A 20,648-nucleotide genomic window follows, 5' to 3' on the forward strand; every position below is an offset into this window, starting at 1 on the left:
GTCAATTAAACATTATTATCATTATTATTCTTAAACAGAACAAATGGTGACTATTGTTTCCATTCACTGCAGCTTTACAGTTTTATCGTTTCATGTGGATCTGAGCAATAATCAATAGAAATTTGGTCAGAAACGGGTCTTAGCCGTGTAGATGTGTGGTGCCGTTTTTGGAGGTATTGTTTTTTTTTTCTTTTTCCTTTTCCTGCTTCCTTTGGCCCATATATTGGAGACACTCGCTAGACGCGTGTCTATTAAGTAGGGTCCAACAATGAAAAGGATCGGAGGACCAAGGGGGCCAAGTAGGAGGAGGGCAGCAGGGCGAGGTGAGGCTGAATAGAAACAGCAGCGCTGCTGGAGCTGGAAGAGTGTGCTGCGTGAGAGGGATGTACACGGGGAGGGAGGGGTGCCTGGGTTTCTGAGAGGGTGCGTTCACTTATAGTGTTTGATTTCCTCTCGTGAGCGACCCGAAATGAGCGCAACGAAGTCTTGCCAAGTCACCCCTCTCTCCCCCTGTCTTTTTTCTTCTCCTCCTGCCTCCTTGGGGAGGGAGGACGGGGTGAAAGAGGCGAGGGCGCAGGGCGCACCGCCCTGCGCCCTCGCCTCTTTCACCCCGTCCTCCCTCTGCTGCCTCAGGATCTCAACCCCCCCAGTCCCCAGTCCCTGCCCTGCTGCACCCCAGCTCTCCCCTGCCTGGGCTCGAGAACCCCAGCAGCTGTGCTCGCATGTAAATGTGACATGATTGGCACCACCTTCTTTTACCCCGACTCCCCCGTTTCCTATCCCCCCCACCTCAATATCATGTTGCATATTAATGCACAGTTTATGCAACAGCTCATTTTGACGGTGCATGCACGCCGGCTGTCGTGCATGCTGCTGCAGGAGGGTGTGAATTTGCATATGTGATTACAGTTGCCTCCAGATCTTTGGTTGTGTGTGACGTTGAAATGCGATCTTTGGATGAGTAGGGTGGTGGGAGGGGGTCTGGGTTGGTGACTGGGCTAAAACGGCTCCCCTTGACCCTTGAAATGCAGTCTAATCCCGTGTGGCCCCCGTTTTGATTAGGGCATTGCTTCTAATTGTTGTCATCAGGACCTGCGCTATCACTGCGCATCTGGAAGCACTTTGACATCTAAAGTCTCAAAATTGGGGCTCAAGACTCCTAAAAGGCCACGCACGGGGGTCACCCCCGGGCAGAATAAGGAATTGTTTAATTTCACTTTGATGTAATTAACCTAGAATTATTCCAATTAGTGGACATGTGTCTGCACAAAGGTTTCGCTTGTATCACCGGTGGCACAGTATAAAAGCAGCAAAATCCAAATCAATAGAACAAAAAAGAGCCACATTGGGGATCCCAGGGACGGAATCCAATTAAAACAGACTGCTTGGTATAAGGTGTGTCCGTTTTTGAGTCCTCGATCTGAAAATGCGGAGGAACGTATGATCTTGGACTGAAACAAGGGCTGCTTTGACAGTCTTTGTTTTTAGCTCAGGCGTTACAAGCTTTCCATTTTTTCTCCTCTCTGCTTTTCTTTTTTTCCCCCTCTCTGTCTCTCCCTCTCTTTAAAAGGGAGCGGAAGAGTGGGCTGATACCGGTCTCATGTTGCGTATGGATTTTCGTTTATATAATCGATTGAAATGACCCAATACATTGATTTTGGGTTCAGTGTTTTACAAACAAGCGTTTATGGGTCTCGATTTTATGTTAGGAAAGATTCCAGTATGACACCGATGAGGAGAGAGGTCGGGCTGGTTGATTTGTAAATAAATACCTAAATACAAACAAAGAAAAAATCCACTGGTTCATGTTTAAAAGAAGAAAAAAAAGATCTAACTTGGGAAGGGGGGAGTAAAGAAGAAGAGAAGGGGAAGCAGATAAAAAAGACAATATTGTGCTGCCTCTCTCCTTAATCAAATAAAGTGGTGTAAAAAAACACATACACACAAAAGCATTTCCTTCCCTCTGAATTTCTCCTTGAATTATATGCCATCACTAGTGTGTGTGATTGCGGAATATTAAATTAAAGTGGGATAAGTCCGCACCGAGGCGGGCTGCGTCCAATCCGCAACTCATTTCCCCTGTTGTAGCACCGCATCACTGCGCTCCTCTCTTTTCAATGACAATGTGCCAAATCTGGGCATTTTGAAAACACTTTCCATATGCTATTATCGGATCGCTACTGAGCAAGAGAAAGACAGAAAAGAAGGAAAACGGAATGCTTTATACCAAAGGTACCAAGCGTCTACATTTTTCTGTCTCTTCCTTTTTACTGGCTTATTCTAGTTTGTGCTTTTGGGGGATTTTTTTTTTATTTTAATAAAGGTAAGAGAAGGTAAATTTGGCGTTTTTATAACGATTGCATATTTATGGACCGCTCCTGGATGGCTGTAGGGCTCAAGCTGAACATGTCGAGAGAGTTTATGTTGAACGTTTGTGAGTAACTAAAAAAAAAAACTTTTTGTTTCTGTCTGGCTTTTTTTTCAACATTTTCCTCTTTTACTGTTTAAGAACCATTTTTCACCTTTATTTCTGTGACAAGTCTCGACGGTATTTAAGCTAAAATAATCTTTTCCGACACGTTTATTTCGATTTTTTTATTACATTTTTGTTGTTTAGATTTATTTCATAATTCACCGGTTTTGCGGTTGTAAAGTTTCATCCTTACACAGGTGACGACTCTTAAGCGTTTTTAAATGTATTTTGGTGTCGGTTTTTTTGTAATTATTTTAGTCAAAGCCCAGTTTGGATCAATGCACACATTTTGAAATAATGTGATTTAAATGTTTTTGTTCAGTTTGGCTGGAGAGCCCGCAGGCTGTGCTGGAGTCTCACGTTAGTGTCATGCGTTCAAAGAGTTGCACTTGACTCCTTATTGTCTGTTTTTATGGGCCTTTCCAAAGCTTTGTTTTGCATGTGTTTGCTGCACGAGACTTGGCCAGTGGGTCAGTGTGGCGGGTTGCGGGTCAGAGCTGTGGGCTTTTGCGTGCTTTTGTGTGTGTCCCGATGAGGCAGGGGGGTCAGCCTTGTAACCCCACGAGGGCGCCGGAGCGTTGACAAACAAGACCAGAGTCTGACGCACATCCAGCAGGCAAAGAAAGCTCCAGCCGCGTTTGCACTGGACAGACAAAAAACTGCGACTAAATTGTTTAAAACAATTAACAATCAAGGGGATTATATAGAATCCCCAGTCTGTCCTCAAAGAAATATATTGACGGATCAACAATAGTCCCTTCCCCTGGCATACCTCTGTGTGTCACAAGCCAATATGGTAATATGTCCGGACGATTCAAAGTTATCGATCTGCTGAAGTGACAGAAGATCACTAGAAGTGTTCACGACTACCTTTTATGTATCGACGAAGGCATCAGGAAACACACTAAAACGAGTACAATTTATTTTTTATAATTAAAAGAGTTTATTTCCAGTCATTCTGGTCGGACTTTTCTGGTGACGCAAGGAGAATCGTCTCTACGTTTATTTTCTTTTAACAGGCAAAAAAACACGCACATGTGCGAACACACACACACACACACACACACACACACACACACAAGCCCTCACTCAAACACACACACACACATACACGCACGCACATGCATACTCACACACGCGCACACATACACACACATACACACACACACACAGAGAGAGATGCTCGACTGGAGTTTGTAGATAGAAATCTATAATTAATCGAGGATGCTGCTGATATGGAAATGGGGCAAAATATTAGTTAACGCGGTCTATTGTCGGGCGGTCCTCCGGAGAAAGAGCATCGTCTGCAGGGAGAGGGAGGTGGGGACCGGGGGGATTTACAAAACGCAGGAGGTTAAGATAAGCGGCAGCCTATATCAGGTCTCTAAATCCGATTTGCACTTTCTCATTTCTCGGGGAAAACAAATAAAATAACAAACGCAACTCCGCCGAAAATGTCAGCAAGGCGCGCAGCAGTTTAATCACTAGAAAGTCGTAAATAAGTATCCTCTCATAGAAATGGAAACGCAAGTAAAAAGAATTGGAGGGGGGTGGGGTGGGGGTTCACCCTGGTTTATTTTTTTATAAAAGTCCTCCTTTCGGGTGTATAAAAGTGGAAATGAGAAATAGGTCCATCCCACGCAGCTTGGAGGGTGCGCGCTGCTCGCCGGTCCTTTCAGCGGGTCGAGCCGCCTCTCCCAGCCGTGTAGGAGCGCAGCCTCCCCGGGCAGGCAGGCTGGAAAACCCCCCTGGAGGACAGGCAGGCAGCTGCAGCAGCAGCGGCTGCAGGAAGAGCCTGGAATCCGGGTGGAAAGTGACGCCTCTGTTCATCACCTCGACCCACCCACCTCTTTGTGAGAGACCTCTCTAAACCCAGAATAAACAGCCTCGGGTCGGGTCGGGCTCGGATCTCTTGGCTTCTTAAGGATCCAGTTGGTATGAGCACAGTCCATGCAGTCAATGCGGCTGCAAAGTCGACCTAGTACTTCACTTGCCAGCAGCAGCCTTATCATCACATCCCAAGCCCCGGCTCATGCAGTTCAATTCACCCCCAGCTTCGATTTTTTTTTTCTTCCATGAAGGCGAACAAGATCTCTTGATTTTCTCCCCGATTGAGACGGTGTAAAGTCTGGCCCAAAAGCCTTTAGAAAAAAGCCGGGGAAACACAGTAAACGGTTTGCATTGAAGAAAAAAAAAATATATATATATATAGCTATAGGACACGGCGAAAAAACCGGGGCACTCCGCAAGAACACTAAACGCCAGTGAATTGTGCTCTGAGAAGAGAGGGAGATTTTTGGGTGACCCTGTATTGGATTTTGCAGTTTGGCTCTATTGAACCCACACGGGGCCTCAGCGGTCCCGAAAGGGCAGAGATGACTTTCCAACATGTGGTGGATTACTGGGAAGCTTTGTGGATTTTATTTTTAAGCTAGAATGTTTATGTGTAGCATATAGAGAGAGATCAACAGATCGATGACAATATCCTCACGTTCAGAAAACAAGAAGCACCCTCACTTTAGAGTATATGATGTCTATGCATCTGCGTGTGGCTTAAAGCTGTGTGTTTTACACAACATGCAGGTCTGTTTTGATGCGTTGCACCGGACAGACATGTCGTTTTGATTCTGTCTTGTTGGTATTTTTATTCTTGATTTTTTTCTCTCCATATAATTACTCGACTTAACAGTTGTTAAGTACATGAACTCTTTCACCCTTTTTTAAATGGCTTCAATCGGCACGTGAATAAAGAAAAACGCGTGTGCGCAATCTGCAAATATGTTTTATTCTGCGTATTCTTTCCCTTAAACTACTTCACCTGTAGTGTCATAATCAATAAAAACAAACTGATATGATGCACAGGAAAGAAGCATGTGACGACTCCAGTTATGTATCTGTTAAATCAAAAGTTGTGCCGGACATTCCTCTGAAATGTTCATTTGCAAATTTCGAATGCAAGAACATTTGTACTTTTTACGACTTGCAGCAATCTTAAATGCATCCTATTTACTGAGGAGGAAGCTGTTGTCTATTGTTCTACATGTGATTTGGCTCCAGAGAGAGAAAGCATACAAAAGGATTTTCTGAGCGCATAGACCTCTTTGGCCGCCAGGGCTCCGTGTGCGCGTCATTTGCAATGTGGAGACTGTTGATCAACTCACTAATTACACTTCTCTCCTCTCTCTCCCTCCCTCTCCGTCCTTCTTTAGCTCCCTCCTCCCTCTCTCTCTCTCTCTCTCTCTCTCTCTCTCTCTCTCTCTCTCTCTCTCTCTCTCTCTCTCTCTCTCTCTCTCTCTCTCTCATTCGTCCTCTCTCTCTCTCTGTCTCTCTACCCATTCCCAGAGTGCATATCGGGAAATAGACACACAAAGACATGCGCACTCAACTTAATCAGCCATTTTTTTAAACAGGGCCAAAACGATAATAATTAGCAGAATAAAGACATATCGGATTTTCATTTCCTTTCCTCCGTTTCCCGACCCTCGTCCACAAGAGAAACTGCGAGGCAGCCCGTCGAAACGTCGTTTCACCGCCACCGGAACCAAAATAAGGGATAGCTCTCTAAGCGCTTGACATTTGTGGTTTTACCCCTATTTTCCCATTATAAAGTTGGAGGATTATTGTAATTTTCCCTGTTTTTCCACCTTTTGTTGTCTAATTACGCAAGCCGCTGGATGTGACTGTTTTATAAACCCAAGAGCAAAGAGAGAAGCGGAGGTGACGGTTTTGGAGGGGGAAGAAAGTAAGTTTTTTTTTTTCCTTTCCACCTCTCCCTTTAACTTTTATTGAGTAGTTTGGGGTGTGTGTGTTAAATTTAGGGGTCAGGTATCGATTATCTATCTCGCTGGTGGATCTTTGACATTGGGCTTCCCTGGATAACAGGTGCTGAGTGTTTTTAGTCCAGAATAAAGGCGGATATCGTGATGTTATAGTGCAACTCCGGCGCGTTGGCTCCGGTGAAACGAGCGGCTGACAGGATTGGAGGCGTCCTTACGCATGTGTCCGCGGCATTACAGCACCACATCACGTTCTCACCTGCCTTTTAGCAAAGTTTAGCCGGTTCGGATGTTGTTGATCCTGCGTGGTGGACCGATACGATCGCAGGACGGTAGATCGGGTGATAGCAGAGCAGCGGTCGGGGGTTTGCAGTGCGGATATGGGGCTGTCTCTCCGGGACTCTCGGACATGTCCGCTCCCTGCTTCTCTCCAGCCGAGCTGTCCGGCTTGTTTGCGTTTCCTCGCACTTAACAACTCGTTGTTTTCTCACCGATTTCATTTGAACTCACAATTAGGATGTAAGGCAGCGCTCAGGTCCAGTTTTGAACAAGTCGTGCACCTTCCAGGGATTCACGGGCGAAGTGTTCAGTCTCCCGGCTCCATCCCCTTTCATCGGAAACTGTGAATATCTTTAAAATAAGGCTTTTAATGAAGGATCTATGCTGGAAAAACAAAGTGCACTTGCTTGTTCAGATCCATACAGCTTGAAACCCCGCGCTGGGAGAGTGTGAGTTTAGCGGGGCGTGGGTGTGTGCGTGGCCCGGGAGGCGCACCGAGCGCCGGCTGCTGAGAGCGCAGATCCCCGCAGAGCAGCCGCCTCATGGCTGGAGCCTCGCTGCTCCCAAGCATCTCCAACTTCACACCCAATTCATACTCCCTTTTCCAGCTTATTGCTATTAACACTCTTACATTTCACGAGCTTTTTAAATTCATTTCCCCATCCTCGGTCCTCATCCGCGCTGATTCACGTTAATAATTTCCTTCCAGTAATTGTCACTCTTCCCATATACACTGTGCTGGTTGCGACCTCTTTAGATCATATATAAATATAGTTTTCCAATAAATTAAAGAAGACGGAGAGTAGACCAGTGGGTCAGAGTTTTTTTTTTAATTTGTATTTCGTTTTTTATTTTTTTTTTAAACATTTTTTACATAGTAGGTATAGGCAGACAGACTTGGCTCGGATGGGGACGCGACAGTGGCAGGGGGGACATCGATCGCACGGAAGGAAGGAGGGAAAAAAAACCTAAACAAAACATCAGGGCCAAGGGGCCAGTCAGTCCCCAACCCGACTATAGCGGTGTGCTGGATGTGTGTGTGTATGGGGAAACTGTATACGCTCCAAGGGAACGGTGCGTCAGTGTGGGATAAGCGACCTTTTTACAGGATTGTCTCTATTTATAACCCTTTATAGCTTTTTCTTGTACGGGTCTCAGAGCGTATTTATGTACCGAAAATGAAGGGTTTTAGTTCAGTTATTCCAAGTGTGTTACACTCTTTAAATCTCTATCGATTATTGAATGTTTGAAGGTTTTTATAGAAAATATAAGCAATTTTAGAAAAAAAAAAATCAAAATAACGGATTTTCAAGAATGACACATAAGGGCCCATGTTGCTTCTTTGAAAAGCTTAATTAATACAAATATTATTATCACTATTATTACTGTTATTATTATTATATTGATTTGTTTTTATATATTGAGACTAAAGTGCATTTTAGAAATGTGTGTTTTCTGTGATCTAAATATTAACTTATCTCAGATTAATTTTGCAGATGTATAAACAAACTCTGATTTATTTCGTTTTATTTTATTTTGGACTTAATGGAACCTCTGTCTTGTCAGACAATTTAATTTAATTGCATGTCTATAAAAGCCTGTATTTTAACAGATTTTCCAAAAAAATAAGAAAAAAACAACAACCTGGACCATAGGCCTAATGATAAAAGAAATTAAAAGTGAAATTATGAAACAAGATGATCCTTTCTAATTGCAGTGCATTTCATCAGTTAATGGTGGTATTGTCTCATTCCATATAGCAAGAAAATCTCTTCATGTCTTGCAAATGAGAGGATTTTGGAGCCTCGTGTTTGTAGTATTTTGGCCCCTTGTTTTTGTTTTTCTGCGCTGAGTGTCTTAGCACAATCAAAGGCTGAGTGTGTATGTCTCTTCCTATTAGTTAAGATATTTGCAACATTCATTTTACCCATAGCAGTATAAGGGGGAGATAAAAAAAAAAACAGAAAAAAAACATATAGTGTGAAAGATGAGCAGACAGCCCTCAAAGGACAAAAGCTGTTGGCCTGAAAATTCTTCTTGATTATTAAAAGGTATTGCATTTTCAGCATTGCAGCCTTCATTAAGGGTGCGGATGGAGGGGGGGCAAGAGGGATGAGAGGGTACTGGGAGGAGGAGAAGATGGGAGAGGGAGCGAGGCAGACAGGGGCTGAGTCTGTCCTATAACTCCTGGGTCTAAGACACATGCAGCTAGAAGATTGGCTCAGGCCTCTCCTAGGGGTCGACAATGTGTCATTTCCACCCGGCTAGATTGCCCTCTGCCTATCTGATATTAATGTGCAAATCAATATTTCAGGGATTAAATTTCCCTTCTTCATTTTTTATGGTTTCTACCTCAATAAGTCTCCCGTCTAATAGAGGAGGCTGGATGATTTAGAAGCCTTTGCTGCAGAAAGAGAGAGAAAGAAATGGAGAGGAGCTTTGCAACAAGGCTATCGCTGCATTTTAATGTTCGTCGGCGTGGATCCCCCATAGGCCCTTAGTAAGGAGGGCTATATCGCTGCTTTACAGTGTAAAGACAGCCAATTTGGCTAAAAAGGCAGAAAGGGAAAATATGACTTGGTTGAATACTTAAGACGCTGTGGTAATCCGAGAAGCAGGTATTAGTGAGGGAAAGCTTCCCCCCTCAAAGAGACACACGCAGAGCTACATCCAAACCTGAATTACCAACCGTTATGCTTCAGCGAGCAGTATAGCTTACTACACCCTGGACTGCTATAACAACATATATATTTAATAAAGAAAAAAAGAAAAAAAATCTCCTCTGCTTTTTTGCATAGAAGCCCATCGGACTACTGGAGAGATTTACGCCTATGTGTAATAACATCTGGCGTATGTGTGTGATAGAAATGAATCACTCTGACACAATGACCTGCGTATGATTATTGGGGAAGGGAGGAGCGTATTACCATTGTCATAATGCTGCATCTCATTGAGGGCTGACTAAATGAGCCCGGACCCTCTGACTCCCGATAGACATTCATTAAAGGACAGTGCGCACAGAGGCGTCTCTCTCTGCCAATAGGTGTGTGTTTATTTAATCCTCCTTCCTGTACCATCTGGTGCGTGTAGTGCATGCACGCGTCCGTGCGTGTCCAGCAGCCGCACAGGGTGAATTTCCCTCCATTCAGCCCCTGTTCATACTTCGCAGCAGAGCAGGGTAGACTGTTTTAACATACCCTTGATAGGTAGAGTGTCAGGGATTGAAAGCAGGAAAAGAGAGGGAAAAAGAGACAGAGGAAGAGGCACAAAAGAACTCTAATTGTAGCACGACCGCTTGGCTTCCTCCCCGATTCACGGCCATTACGATGTGAAAAGCACAACCGCCTGTCCTCCATTATCAAAACGGCAGGCCTACACACTCTCACATCCATACACACATACTCCCTGGAGGGAATCATGTAGATTTTTTTTTCATTGTCACTTATCTATGGCTCAAATAATTGTTGTCATTCTGGTCACCTGCTCACTGTAGGTCCAGGTTTAAACGTATCAGGTGTTTTTCTTACGTGAACAATGCGTGGTTGCATTTAAAACAAAACAGATTTTTTTTTTTTTTTTAAGGTTTCCAAGCTAAAGCAAAAGAGTAAGAATCTCAGCAATCTCAGATCAATTGCACTTGACTCCAGTGGGCTAAGTTGTCCTTTTTTAGACTGCCTCTTTTGGCTCTTCTTCTTTAGCTCTTTCTCTTGAATTGTCTTTTATGCAACATGCATTATGCAACTGTTAAAAACTTGTAGTGTTGATGCAGAGATATATTTAAGAGCTGTGTGTGTGTGTGATGGTTGACAGTCCACAGTGGGTAGTGTCAGCTTCTACTGGATCAGGGAGGCCTGTATGAGGTTGAAGCTAAGAAGTTTGCTTTAGCTCAGCATTATGGCTCAAAGAGGGGGGCTTCCTGTGTCAGCCCTGGGGCACCACCACCACTAACACACGATTTCTCTCTATCACACACACCGAGTGAGACGCGGAGGAGGGTTAAAGACTTGGAACGAGATCAAGCCTGTACGTAGCTCCCGGGGAGGGTGCTTGTGAATATGCGATTTTTAGTGTAATTAGCACTTAATTATATTAACATATGCAAATTGCCAGGCGGCGAGCTTGTACTGCCAGTGGGTATCGGCTGAGATACAAGTGATTCTATTGTACCACCACAGTAGAAAAGAGAATAATGAGTGTGTGTAAGGCAACCGGCCAGCAGTCAGTGAAACCCTTTATGTGCTAGCGCCTCACCAGCTAGCTCATGCAAGACTATTGCTGGCCAGTTTGGAAAATTTTATTAGTCGCCATGATGACCTTGCTAATTTTGCTGACTGATGTCCTTTGTCCCTCACCTATCATCCGCTGGGAAGGGTGTGCTATGTATCCTTTTCTGCCAAAACAAAAAAGAGCAGTACAGGGATATGGAGAGAGAGGTCCAGCTGCGTAGATTAGGCGAGTTCGTTTACACGTGTCCGACTTGTGAGAGTGTTTGCATATTCAAAAAGGCTGTGGCGTCTTTCCTTGTCTGCTCAGTAAGTGTGTTTGTATGTGTACAGACAAGGTTGTATGCATGTGGAAGCAATGTGTTGGAAGGAACAACTTCACTGTGTGTGTTGGTCTCTGCGTGTCACATGTGAGACACACACTCTGTCTGTGATGCGAGACGGGAACTGGGCGACTGGTGTAACCTCATGTAGCAGTGTAACAGAATATTTTTTTGTTTATTCTACAAGGAGATCTGGCAAAAGAAGGCTCGGCCCATAATAACAAGGACGAGGAGTTCTGCCTGTGACACTTGCAGCCCCTCTTTTTATACCATCTAAATATCTAATTACAACACTTTTATGGCCACCCCCAGCCAAGCTTCTTCACTTCCTTTTTTGGGGGGGAGGGTGGACAAACATTTAATGTTTTGTGCTTCCTGATAGCCAAAGGTGGATAGAGATTGGGCCTAGTTGGTTCTACTAGTACTTGCATGCTAATCCTGTTTTTTGACAGAAACGTAAACTGATATAATTGCTTTTCAGAGGCAGGAACGGCGGTTTATACAAGTGTGAAAGCACGGGAAAGGGGATTAGCATTATTTTGCATAATGCTGGGCAGGCGCTGAATGGGGCATTGAACGCTTGACTGGGTGACAGAGATGAAAGAGAGATGAAATGCTCTACCCCTCTTCTCTCTCTGCCTCTCTCTCTCTCTCTCTCTCCTCCAGCCCCTGTGTGTCAGGCCACTACCGGTGCACGACTGTGTGCCGGGCAGACCCCCGGAAACACCAGGCCAGTGTTTATGGGTGTTTGTTCGGCTGCCAGCAGATGGAAGCTGTCATGTGAAGCAATATGTATGATAATAGAGTAGCTGTGGAGACTGGTAAACTTCCTACCGCTCCATGCATACACTAAACTAGATCCCTAAAACACTGAAGTGTACAATTATGCAGTGGATGGCTGTGGCTCAGGTAGCATTTACATGGAAGGAAGGGAGCGGCTTTCGTGGATCAAATCAAACTTCACTCGTCTTACATTTTCCTTTATTGAGATGTTTGCTAAGGATTTGATCGGATATCATCTGGGCAGAGGCAACTGTGAAATTGCCAGGCAGGTGTGTTTTTATGTGAACGCGTGCGTGTGTGTATGCTCTGTTTGCGGCGGTAGGAGGGAAGACGAGGGGTGGTGACGCGGCTTAAAATTGCCACCGTGACTTCCATATGACCCAGCTCGACTTTGCAAGTAATTTATGATCAACCGTCATCATCTGGCATATGGAAATGATCCAGGGTTGAGGGAGGGGCATGAGGTTAGGTGGTGGAGAACATGAACTGCACAAAGGCCGGTGTGGCCTGTTTTTGTTGTCTCTCATTGGACAGGATCTTCTTTCTTTGACCTTTTGCACGCCTTCGCTTGCCTTTCATATGCTAATTCTGGACAGACCCGAAGAGGAAACGGGCTGAAGCTGAGTGGAGGAGGACAAAGACTCCCTCTCTTATTCTCTGCCTCCTTTCCACGCTATATCTCCTCTTTTCTTGCCTCTTCCCCTCTCAAGCAACTTGACAGACTTTGGCATGAAAGGAAGTGAGTGCTTAGTGGATGGGGAAAGGTGGGGACGGCATTCTCTCCGTGACACCACCTGTGAGGATCAAGTGTGTGGCAGTGATCCTTGGTTGTGTGTATGTGGAGTTTTATTTTCAGTGGCCCTTGTACTGTGTATTGAAGATCGGTAATCGTTTGAGCCACGCAGCTGGTAGTGCTATAGCAAAGGCTGAGTCAGTTGAGGGGAGATTTGTTGCTTTCCCAGTGAAGCCACTGGAGTTGTCATACAAGCTCCACATTTCTCCCCGTCTCTCTCGGCTCTGCTAACTCTATCTTCTTACAACTAGTGAAAGTACTGTCTCTGGTGGGGTAAATGTATACTAATATAGTTACTACAACCCTCCCCTAACATAATACTCCACTCTTGAGCATGACGTGGTTTCAAGGCTCTTTTGGTTCTGTTATGGGAAGGGGCATGTTATCTGTAGGAAATGTAATTTTTGTCCTCATTGAAATCGTTCATTATTGAGCGCGGTTATCTAAATGTTTTTGTTGCTGTTGGGCCAGTGCCAGTAAGGATTGCGTTACCCTCTCTCTCTCATGTCTGTATGTCTGCCTCTTTCCTTCTTTCTCTCTCTCTCATCTCAGCAAGCCTTCATCAGTCTCTTAAGGGAAAAAAGAAAGACGGGGGATTTTTCTCTACCCTCCGTGCGCCGTCCTTTTCTCAGGCTCTCCTGCCTATTTTGCATCAGCCATCCCGTACAGGATATTAGCTGTGGAAAAACATGGGTCTGGGTATTTCATTTAGAATAATATGTTTATTCTTTTCATTTCAAAGTGGAAGTGGGGGAATTTCACAGGGTGGGGAAAGAACAATCAGGGCCGTGTGTTGGAGTACTGTTTCTGTTTGATCTGAGGTCCTGTGGGCCTTTGGGGGTGACTGATGTTCTCAGGTTTAGGTCACATAGAATAAAATGGGCTCAGGGAAAAAATATAAAAACTAAGTCTCTCTCTTGTACCACTGATTCTCTCCATGTCTGGTGATGTGTCCGTCTCATATTTTCAGTTGCTTTTTAAGGTAATACAGGTGGTAATCAGGTATAGGGAGTTAATTTCCAAAAAAGTTATTGGGGAATTTAATTCCAAATCCCTCCTTTCAGATAAAGCGCTAGTACACTTTCGCTGTATTGATGTACTTTGTACATTTGTTGTTGCTCATTTTATTTTTTGCATAACATTGTTGAATAGTAACTGCAGTTACCTTTCAGCCTGTGACATTGTATGTCCTCCATACATATCTATGCATTCAGTGTGAAGGACACTTGCTCTGCTCTTCAGGTCCATGCAAGTGCCTCATTTGACATATTCAACAAAGCATTCAGTAGCCTTTTTATTTTAGAAAGGTTTGTCCCTCCTGCATTTACCCACAAAACAGCACGTAGTACAAAAGGTTATATGCCACATTCTATTGATTGCTCTCAGAAGTATTTTCAGAACTATGGAAGCTGGCAAGATGAAACAAAACCATGGCTAAAAAAAATGCACAGCTATCTTTTTCTAACAGAAGTTAAACAAGATCAGAGGTAAAAAAAACAACAACCCAAAAAACATAAAAAGTTGAAGACTGACTAAATCTTTCCAGGTCTGAGGAAAGACACCCCACAATAGCACAAGACATCTCATGACAAATGATACATTCTCTTCCCTGTTGACCAAAGACAAAGGCGAGGATTGAAAAGGCAGAGATCCCAGTCACAAGACATGCACATTAATAGACCTTAATGAAAGGAGGAAGTGTTACTGAACCAGCAGAAAAATCATGGAATATATGCATCAACTGTGCTATTTTTCTTGGTTTATGTTTTAAATTTGTATCCATGTCAGCCTTTGCATGTATCTGTGTATGCATGCATATTGCAGCTATGTGACATGATTGGCATGTGGTATCCCTGTAAGCAGTAGCAAGTGGATATCAAGGCCATTGGCAAGGTTCGTCAGGGAATAAGTGGCCTATTAATTTTGCATGACTGTGGTCTTAAACAAACAGTGTAATGATAGATACAATGAATATACCAAGGAATTTGATCCGGGTTGCATGGAAACTGTTTTATTATATTGAAGACCCAGATTTTTCTGACTCAACGTGGACGTGAATGCTCAAATTTAGAAATGTGTTGAAACTTTGTTAGAAAATGTAACTGTTCCGCTTGGAAGGCAATGTTGCTGTAAGGCACCCTTCTGATGAAAATATAGTTTACGCTACTCATTTGCAGGTGCTAAAATACTCTGCCATATAGCTTTTCGAATTTGACAAACTGCGCAACATGGCAAGATCATATAAAAAGTAGTAAAAAGAGAGAGTGAAGATATTTCCTTCTTTCCTCTGTGGATCCCGGTCTAATCTAATACAGGCAAGCAAGCATGTGCCTCCACAACTCCCGAAGGACACTTCAGCCAACACCATCCCTCACAAACCATACCTCTTTTTCTTTCTGGCTTGGCACCAGCTGTGGAATAATCTTTAATTATTTGCTTTTAAAAAAGAGTGGGGAAAAAAAACAGGACTGCCCTTTTTCTGTGACAGTAAAGAAGAAGAGCAGAGCAGGCGCTGGAATGTTCTTGTATATGAAATTGTAGGTATTAACAGGGCGAGTTTTGTCAGCGGTTTCACTGATGTATCAGCTCCCTGCACATAGACTAAATAAACAGGGGAGTCTTGCTTTGTTTCATCCCAGGGAAGATGAGCAGATATAGGAGGGCTTACTGTTAAAAAAGCAAAGTATATTGAAGAATGAACCTCTTCCTTAACACAATACCTAAACAAGTGTCACGATGTGGTGATGGATGGTGTGTGTCTGTTTGGCCTGATGGACACTCTTATCCTTTAGGACTATTTTTAAATGAAATGCAGAAATGTTTTTTGAATCCCTTAGCCTTAGGTGATTTTTTTTTCCTCTTTCTTGAGTAACACATCTGTTTGAAAGTGGCTTTGTAGCACAATCTGAATGTTCACATGTATTTAATACAGTGTAGTAAAGAGATATTCCCAACTTTCAGCCCCTGTGTTTGGGCCTCCATGGCTCTGTGGTTGTCACATAATGGGCAATGCAGCACACATAATTACAAAACAAATGTTCAGCTTTCATGTTGAATCTTTGATTTAAATATGTTACTATCATGCTTCTATCTAATAGTGGTTATTTCCCACTGTGAGCAGTAAGGTAATGGGTCCACTTTATCTCAGTTCCTCTCAGCAGGCTGGCGCTAAATCTGTGTGACATGGTGTTTATTTGATAAAGGAATATTGTAGCGTTAATCTAAAACCATGCTAATTACATCTGACAGTTGTTTGTTTGTAGTGAAATCCAATTAAAATGTTCACTTTTCAACTCATTTCTCTCTCTCTCTCTTTTTGTTGCTGCCTCTCCTCCTCCCATTCTCTTTCTACCCTCCTACTGTAACCAGAAAAAGAGCCTATGAGGGCATAAATAACAACTGTGCTTTCCTTGTGGTTTTTGTGAGAAGAGGGCAAACTCACAACAGCTGTCAGAAAAAAGGGGGTTTGTTTAAAAAGCAAATGGCTTTGGTCTAAAGTTCATTTGGAGACCTCTCTAATTAAATAGAGAGCTGAAAGTTTAAGTTAATTAGTAATTCCCTGGGTCCAGAAATTAGACCTGTCACGAGTATTCAAGCTCTTGGAAAGGCAAAAGGTATTATGCGTTTTTATGACTTACTCCCATCTCGATGTTTCCTAAATGTGTGTTTGTGCTGTTTCTAGAGCAAAGTAAGCACGTTTTTCCTGTTGAACTGCTCAAGACATTAATAGTCTTATTCATGGCGTGTCAGAGAAGTGCTCAGGAGATGTTTAAGTCAGGGGCACATAGCTTGTGGCGTCAGTCAGGATACCTGCCCTATGATTATCTTTATGAAGATAATGACAGAGCCAGGGTCCCACCGAGTGCCGTCTTTAGAAAACAGCAGGGGATTGAACTTTAAACTTTATTGTTACCCCTGAAAAAGAACTAAAAGAACTGTAAGATTCGGCCGGCATGTCTGAGAAATGTCCGTACAATTAGCAAAGTGTCTTCTCTTCTCTTCTCTTCTCTTCTCTTCTCTTCTCTTCTCTTCTCTTCTCTTCTCTTCTCTTCTCTTCTCTTCTCTTCTCTTCTCTTCTCTTCTCTTCTCTTCTCTTCTCTTCTCTTCTCTTCTCTTCTCTTCTCTTCTCTTCTCTTCTCTTCGATAAGCACAGGTTTAGGAAACGTAAATCTGCTGACTTTGACACACTAGAGAGACAAGGTGTCCCCACCTTTTCAGGCCAATAATTAAGTAATAACAACCATTTCAGCCAGCCACCAAACACACAGCTGTTGTTATGAGCAACTTCAAAAACCAACGCGTTTTAGTCCCTTGATACTGACTGACATCTTTCACCAAAATAGGGCAACATTTGTGACATTTGATTTTTCCTTAAAAGGAATTTGGCAGCATTCTGCAGGAGTTGCTACATTAGTTCGTAATGCTTAATAATAGCCTTCAGAATATCAGCGGGGCCCGCTGCTCTTGCAAAACAGTTTTGGGGGCTGGAAAATTACTTCATCTTTTTTAATTTCAGCCTGAGGTGCCAAGTATTTAAAGAATAACTCATATATAAGCTATTTTGGGTCTTAAAGTAAGTTACACACACAAGTTGTTTAACAAGCGTCGCACTTATCATAGCATAAAATAAGCAAAGAATCTGAGGCTCACGGTAGTTGATGCAGTATAACCAGTCATTTATATTTGCCAGATGGATATGAAATGCCTGCGTCAGAGACTGCTCTCTGTGTCTGTCTGTTAGTGTGTGCACACTATCCTTGACTGACGTGGACAGTATTTGCTTAACCTCTTCTGCGCTGCACCACCGCGGTCTTGTCAATTTAAGTGTGTGTGTGTGTGTGTGTGTGTGTGTGTGTGTGTGTGTGTGTGTGTGTGTGTGTGTGTGTGTGTGTGTGTGTGTGTGTGTGTGTGTGAGAGAGACTGAGAGACAGAGTTCACCAATGGCAGCTTTCATTTTTCATGTTCCCAACAGTGTTTTTTCTAAACAAACCTGCTGAGAGGCAGAGTGAAAGATAGAGAGGGGTCTGAATCAACACCAATGAGTGATATTTGTAATTTTTCCTGGGATGGCATATATTTCTGTGTATCTACACACCCCAAGAGAAAACATGTACTTTAGAGATTTTTTTTCTTTTTTTTTCCGGCTTTGATTGTAGCAGGATTATTAATTTCACTTGTGGAATAATCCCACCCCGCCACCCTCTTGGACTTGGTCTGTTATTGCATGGAGGATGTGCGTGGGGGTGGGGAGTCTCATGCTTTTGCTTCATCCTAAAAGATAAGGCTGTGATTTATGTAACAACTAAGCCCTCTCATATTGTGTATGTTGTACCTTACAAGAGCACGATGAGCAGGCTAGATTAATATTTATTTAGCACAGGCAAATCAAGGATTAAGCAGTCATCATTTTAGCACTAATCCATGTCTCTGGTGAGATGCAGAGACAAAGAGAGGCAGATTACTACACACACGTCACGCCGTAACACAACAATTAGTTGGCCACATGCTCTCTTCAACTTTTCAGAAAGAAGCTGGACGGTAGATGTTGGAACACAACACACACACGAGTTGCATGTTGTTCACTCGTCTTTTGTTCTTTTTATTCAATTGTTGTCAATATTCATTTAGCTCTTCCTGGCTCGTAACTTTTAATTCTTACCCCCGCCCCCCCGTCACCCCTCAGAAGAAGCTCTCATTGAAATTAGTGGTGGTTTGTCTGATTCACTCATCTGACGTAAATGTGTCTCATGATCTTTCCACTGTCCGAACACTCGTGCACAAACTTGCACTCAGAATCTCACACACACATTAACTGACACACATGCATGAGCAATGAATACTTCTTTCTTAGTCCCAACCACGTGGGACACGCAGGACAGTTTGCTTAAACTGTGTGAGTCTGTGTACGTGAGCGTGTGTGTACGTGTGTATGTTACAAATTACTTGGAAGTCTGTAAATAAAATTACATTCTTTGCTAATTGCATTAAACTGCTGTTCTAGAGATGTGGCAAAAAGATGAAAGCTCCCTGTGTTTTTTTTCTTGTGGGGTGGGGGGGGGCATGTTACAAGTCTTCATATGTGCAAATGTTGGTGTGTGCATGTGTGTGAAAGGTGGTAATCATGTTTGTTATTAGCACTCTCAGGCACTAACCAACACAGAGGCTGTGTACCTGTTAGGATCTGCAAGTTCTGTCCTCAAGCATAAGTTTTATGCAATCTCCAACTTTGCTTTGCAATGCACATAAACAAGAGCCGGGATAAAAAAGAGAAAGACAAAAACAAAACAGGGTGTGTATGATTGCGCTGGCCTGCGTTGTCTATAGGGGGGCACCGATCACACAGGGAAACCCAACAAGGAACAACGAAGCAGCCAAAATGAGTCTCTCAGAGCTGCTGCAGTGTGCAGGGAGGGTGATAACGGAAGGGTGGGGGGTCCAAAGCAGATGTTAGGGTGATTGAGAGAAAATAAAAAGGAGAGATAAATAAAGAGAATGAACAGACAAGTCGTGCTGTGATAGAGAAAGACAGGGAGAAGCACAGAGAGAGAGAGAGAATGCCATCCTCAGTTCCCCTTTGCCCTCCTTCCTCTCTTTCACCCGGCCTGAATGTTAATGGCTTTTCTGCCCCCCCCCCCCCCCCAAACACACACACACACACACGCACACACCCCTACATGTGCACACATATATCCCTCCCCATGGACACTGGTGCATTGTTTGCGGCAGTGCTTCTATTCTTTCAGACTTAATTACCTTCTTGCCTTTTGTGGCGTCAGGGGCTGGAAGTTTTGCTCCTTGGCAGAGGAGGTCGTCACACATTCTTCGGCAGAGCATTCCCTTAATCTTGGGCTGGGGGTGTTGAAGGTGGAGGGATGGAGTTTTGGGGTAATTGTGTGTGCTGAGTTCGGGGAGGATGAGAGTAAAAAAAAAAAAAAAAAACAACAAAAAAATGAGTGGAAGGGTTTAGCGTGCAGGGCTTCCAGCAGCATGCACTCCCAGAGTGGCTTCAGTAACCCTCTGCGCACGTGTGCATGTGTGCACGGTCATAATAGTTGGGACATAGGCTGCCCTTTGTTTGTGTGGTTCATTTCCAATCAGCCCTAATTAACTAGAGAGTGTTTCCAGATTGTCGGCGAAAGAAAAATCCCCACTTTTTTTTTCACTCACCTCGGTCTTTGCTGTTTGGAGTCTGAGTGGGGAGAGGGGGAAAAAAAGTGGAGGCATTAGCTATGTAGATTGGCTTTGCCTTTGATGCTGGAAAAATCTTTAGCCAGAGTAGTAAGTGGTGACTGCGACCCAGCAGTGTCTGACTGTTTATTTTTATGTTTCAATTCCAGTTTAGTTTGAAATATTGCCTTTTCAAAGGCGTGAAGCTTCAGACTGGACTGCGTCAGCTTAAAGTCTATTTGTAAAATTGTTACAAATACACAAATACTACATAATTACCATTATAAAAAACCTAGGGAAAAAAACATTCAACTGGGCTCTAAACTAAATGGGAACTCTTTAGTGTGGTTGACATGTTCCTTTCACCTCCTTCTGGTTGAAGTTAGGACATAAGCCGATGAAATCTGACCCCAAAGCACATTTTAGGACCCCTTGTAAGAAAGAGGAGTAAAATTCAAACATTTATTCTCATCTAATCAACAAGTTCTGTACTTTTGCATACTACCATTCACAGCTTTTGTTTCCCACAACTCTCTAATCTCCTTTTTTGCCCCCCCCCCCTCTCCTAGTGTCACTTGTTTCTTTCTTACCCCCCCCCCCCCCCCCCCCCCCCATCTTTTGAACAATGAAATATCAGGTACAAGCCTGAGGCGACCTGGGTGTTATGTTACCAGGGCAACCAATGAGACCAATTTACTTGTCATCAACCTGAGGGATAAAACCTGCATACCTGTTGTAGGAAAAAAAGGCCTCTTCTGTCCTCTATATTTGTCCTGGTCACCCCCCCCCCCATCTCTTCCAAACCTCGTCTACCTTCTTTTGCCTTCTTTT

The 20,648-nt window shown here is 43.5% G+C and overlaps 1 protein-coding gene across 3 annotated transcripts in view; it reads left to right on the forward strand.

Moving 5' to 3' along the window:
• Positions 1–2,112: 2,112 nt before the first annotated feature.
• Positions 2,113–20,648, forward strand: part of zfhx4 (zinc finger homeobox 4) — an 84,974-nt gene continuing 66,438 nt past the window's right edge. For 2 of the 3 annotated variants that reach the window (XM_061713652.1, XM_061713654.1), the window contains exon 1: positions 5,832–6,215. The gene's annotated coding sequence lies outside the window, so the exon portion shown is untranslated. Of the gene's footprint in view, positions 2,233–5,831; positions 6,216–20,648 lie in introns of those variants that run through there. The other variant, XM_061713653.1, reaches the window with a different exon arrangement.

The sequence above is a fragment of the Cololabis saira genome, chromosome 22, assembly GCF_033807715.1.
Source record: "Cololabis saira isolate AMF1-May2022 chromosome 22, fColSai1.1, whole genome shotgun sequence".
NCBI classification, from domain to species: Eukaryota; Metazoa; Chordata; class Actinopteri; order Beloniformes; family Belonidae; genus Cololabis; species Cololabis saira.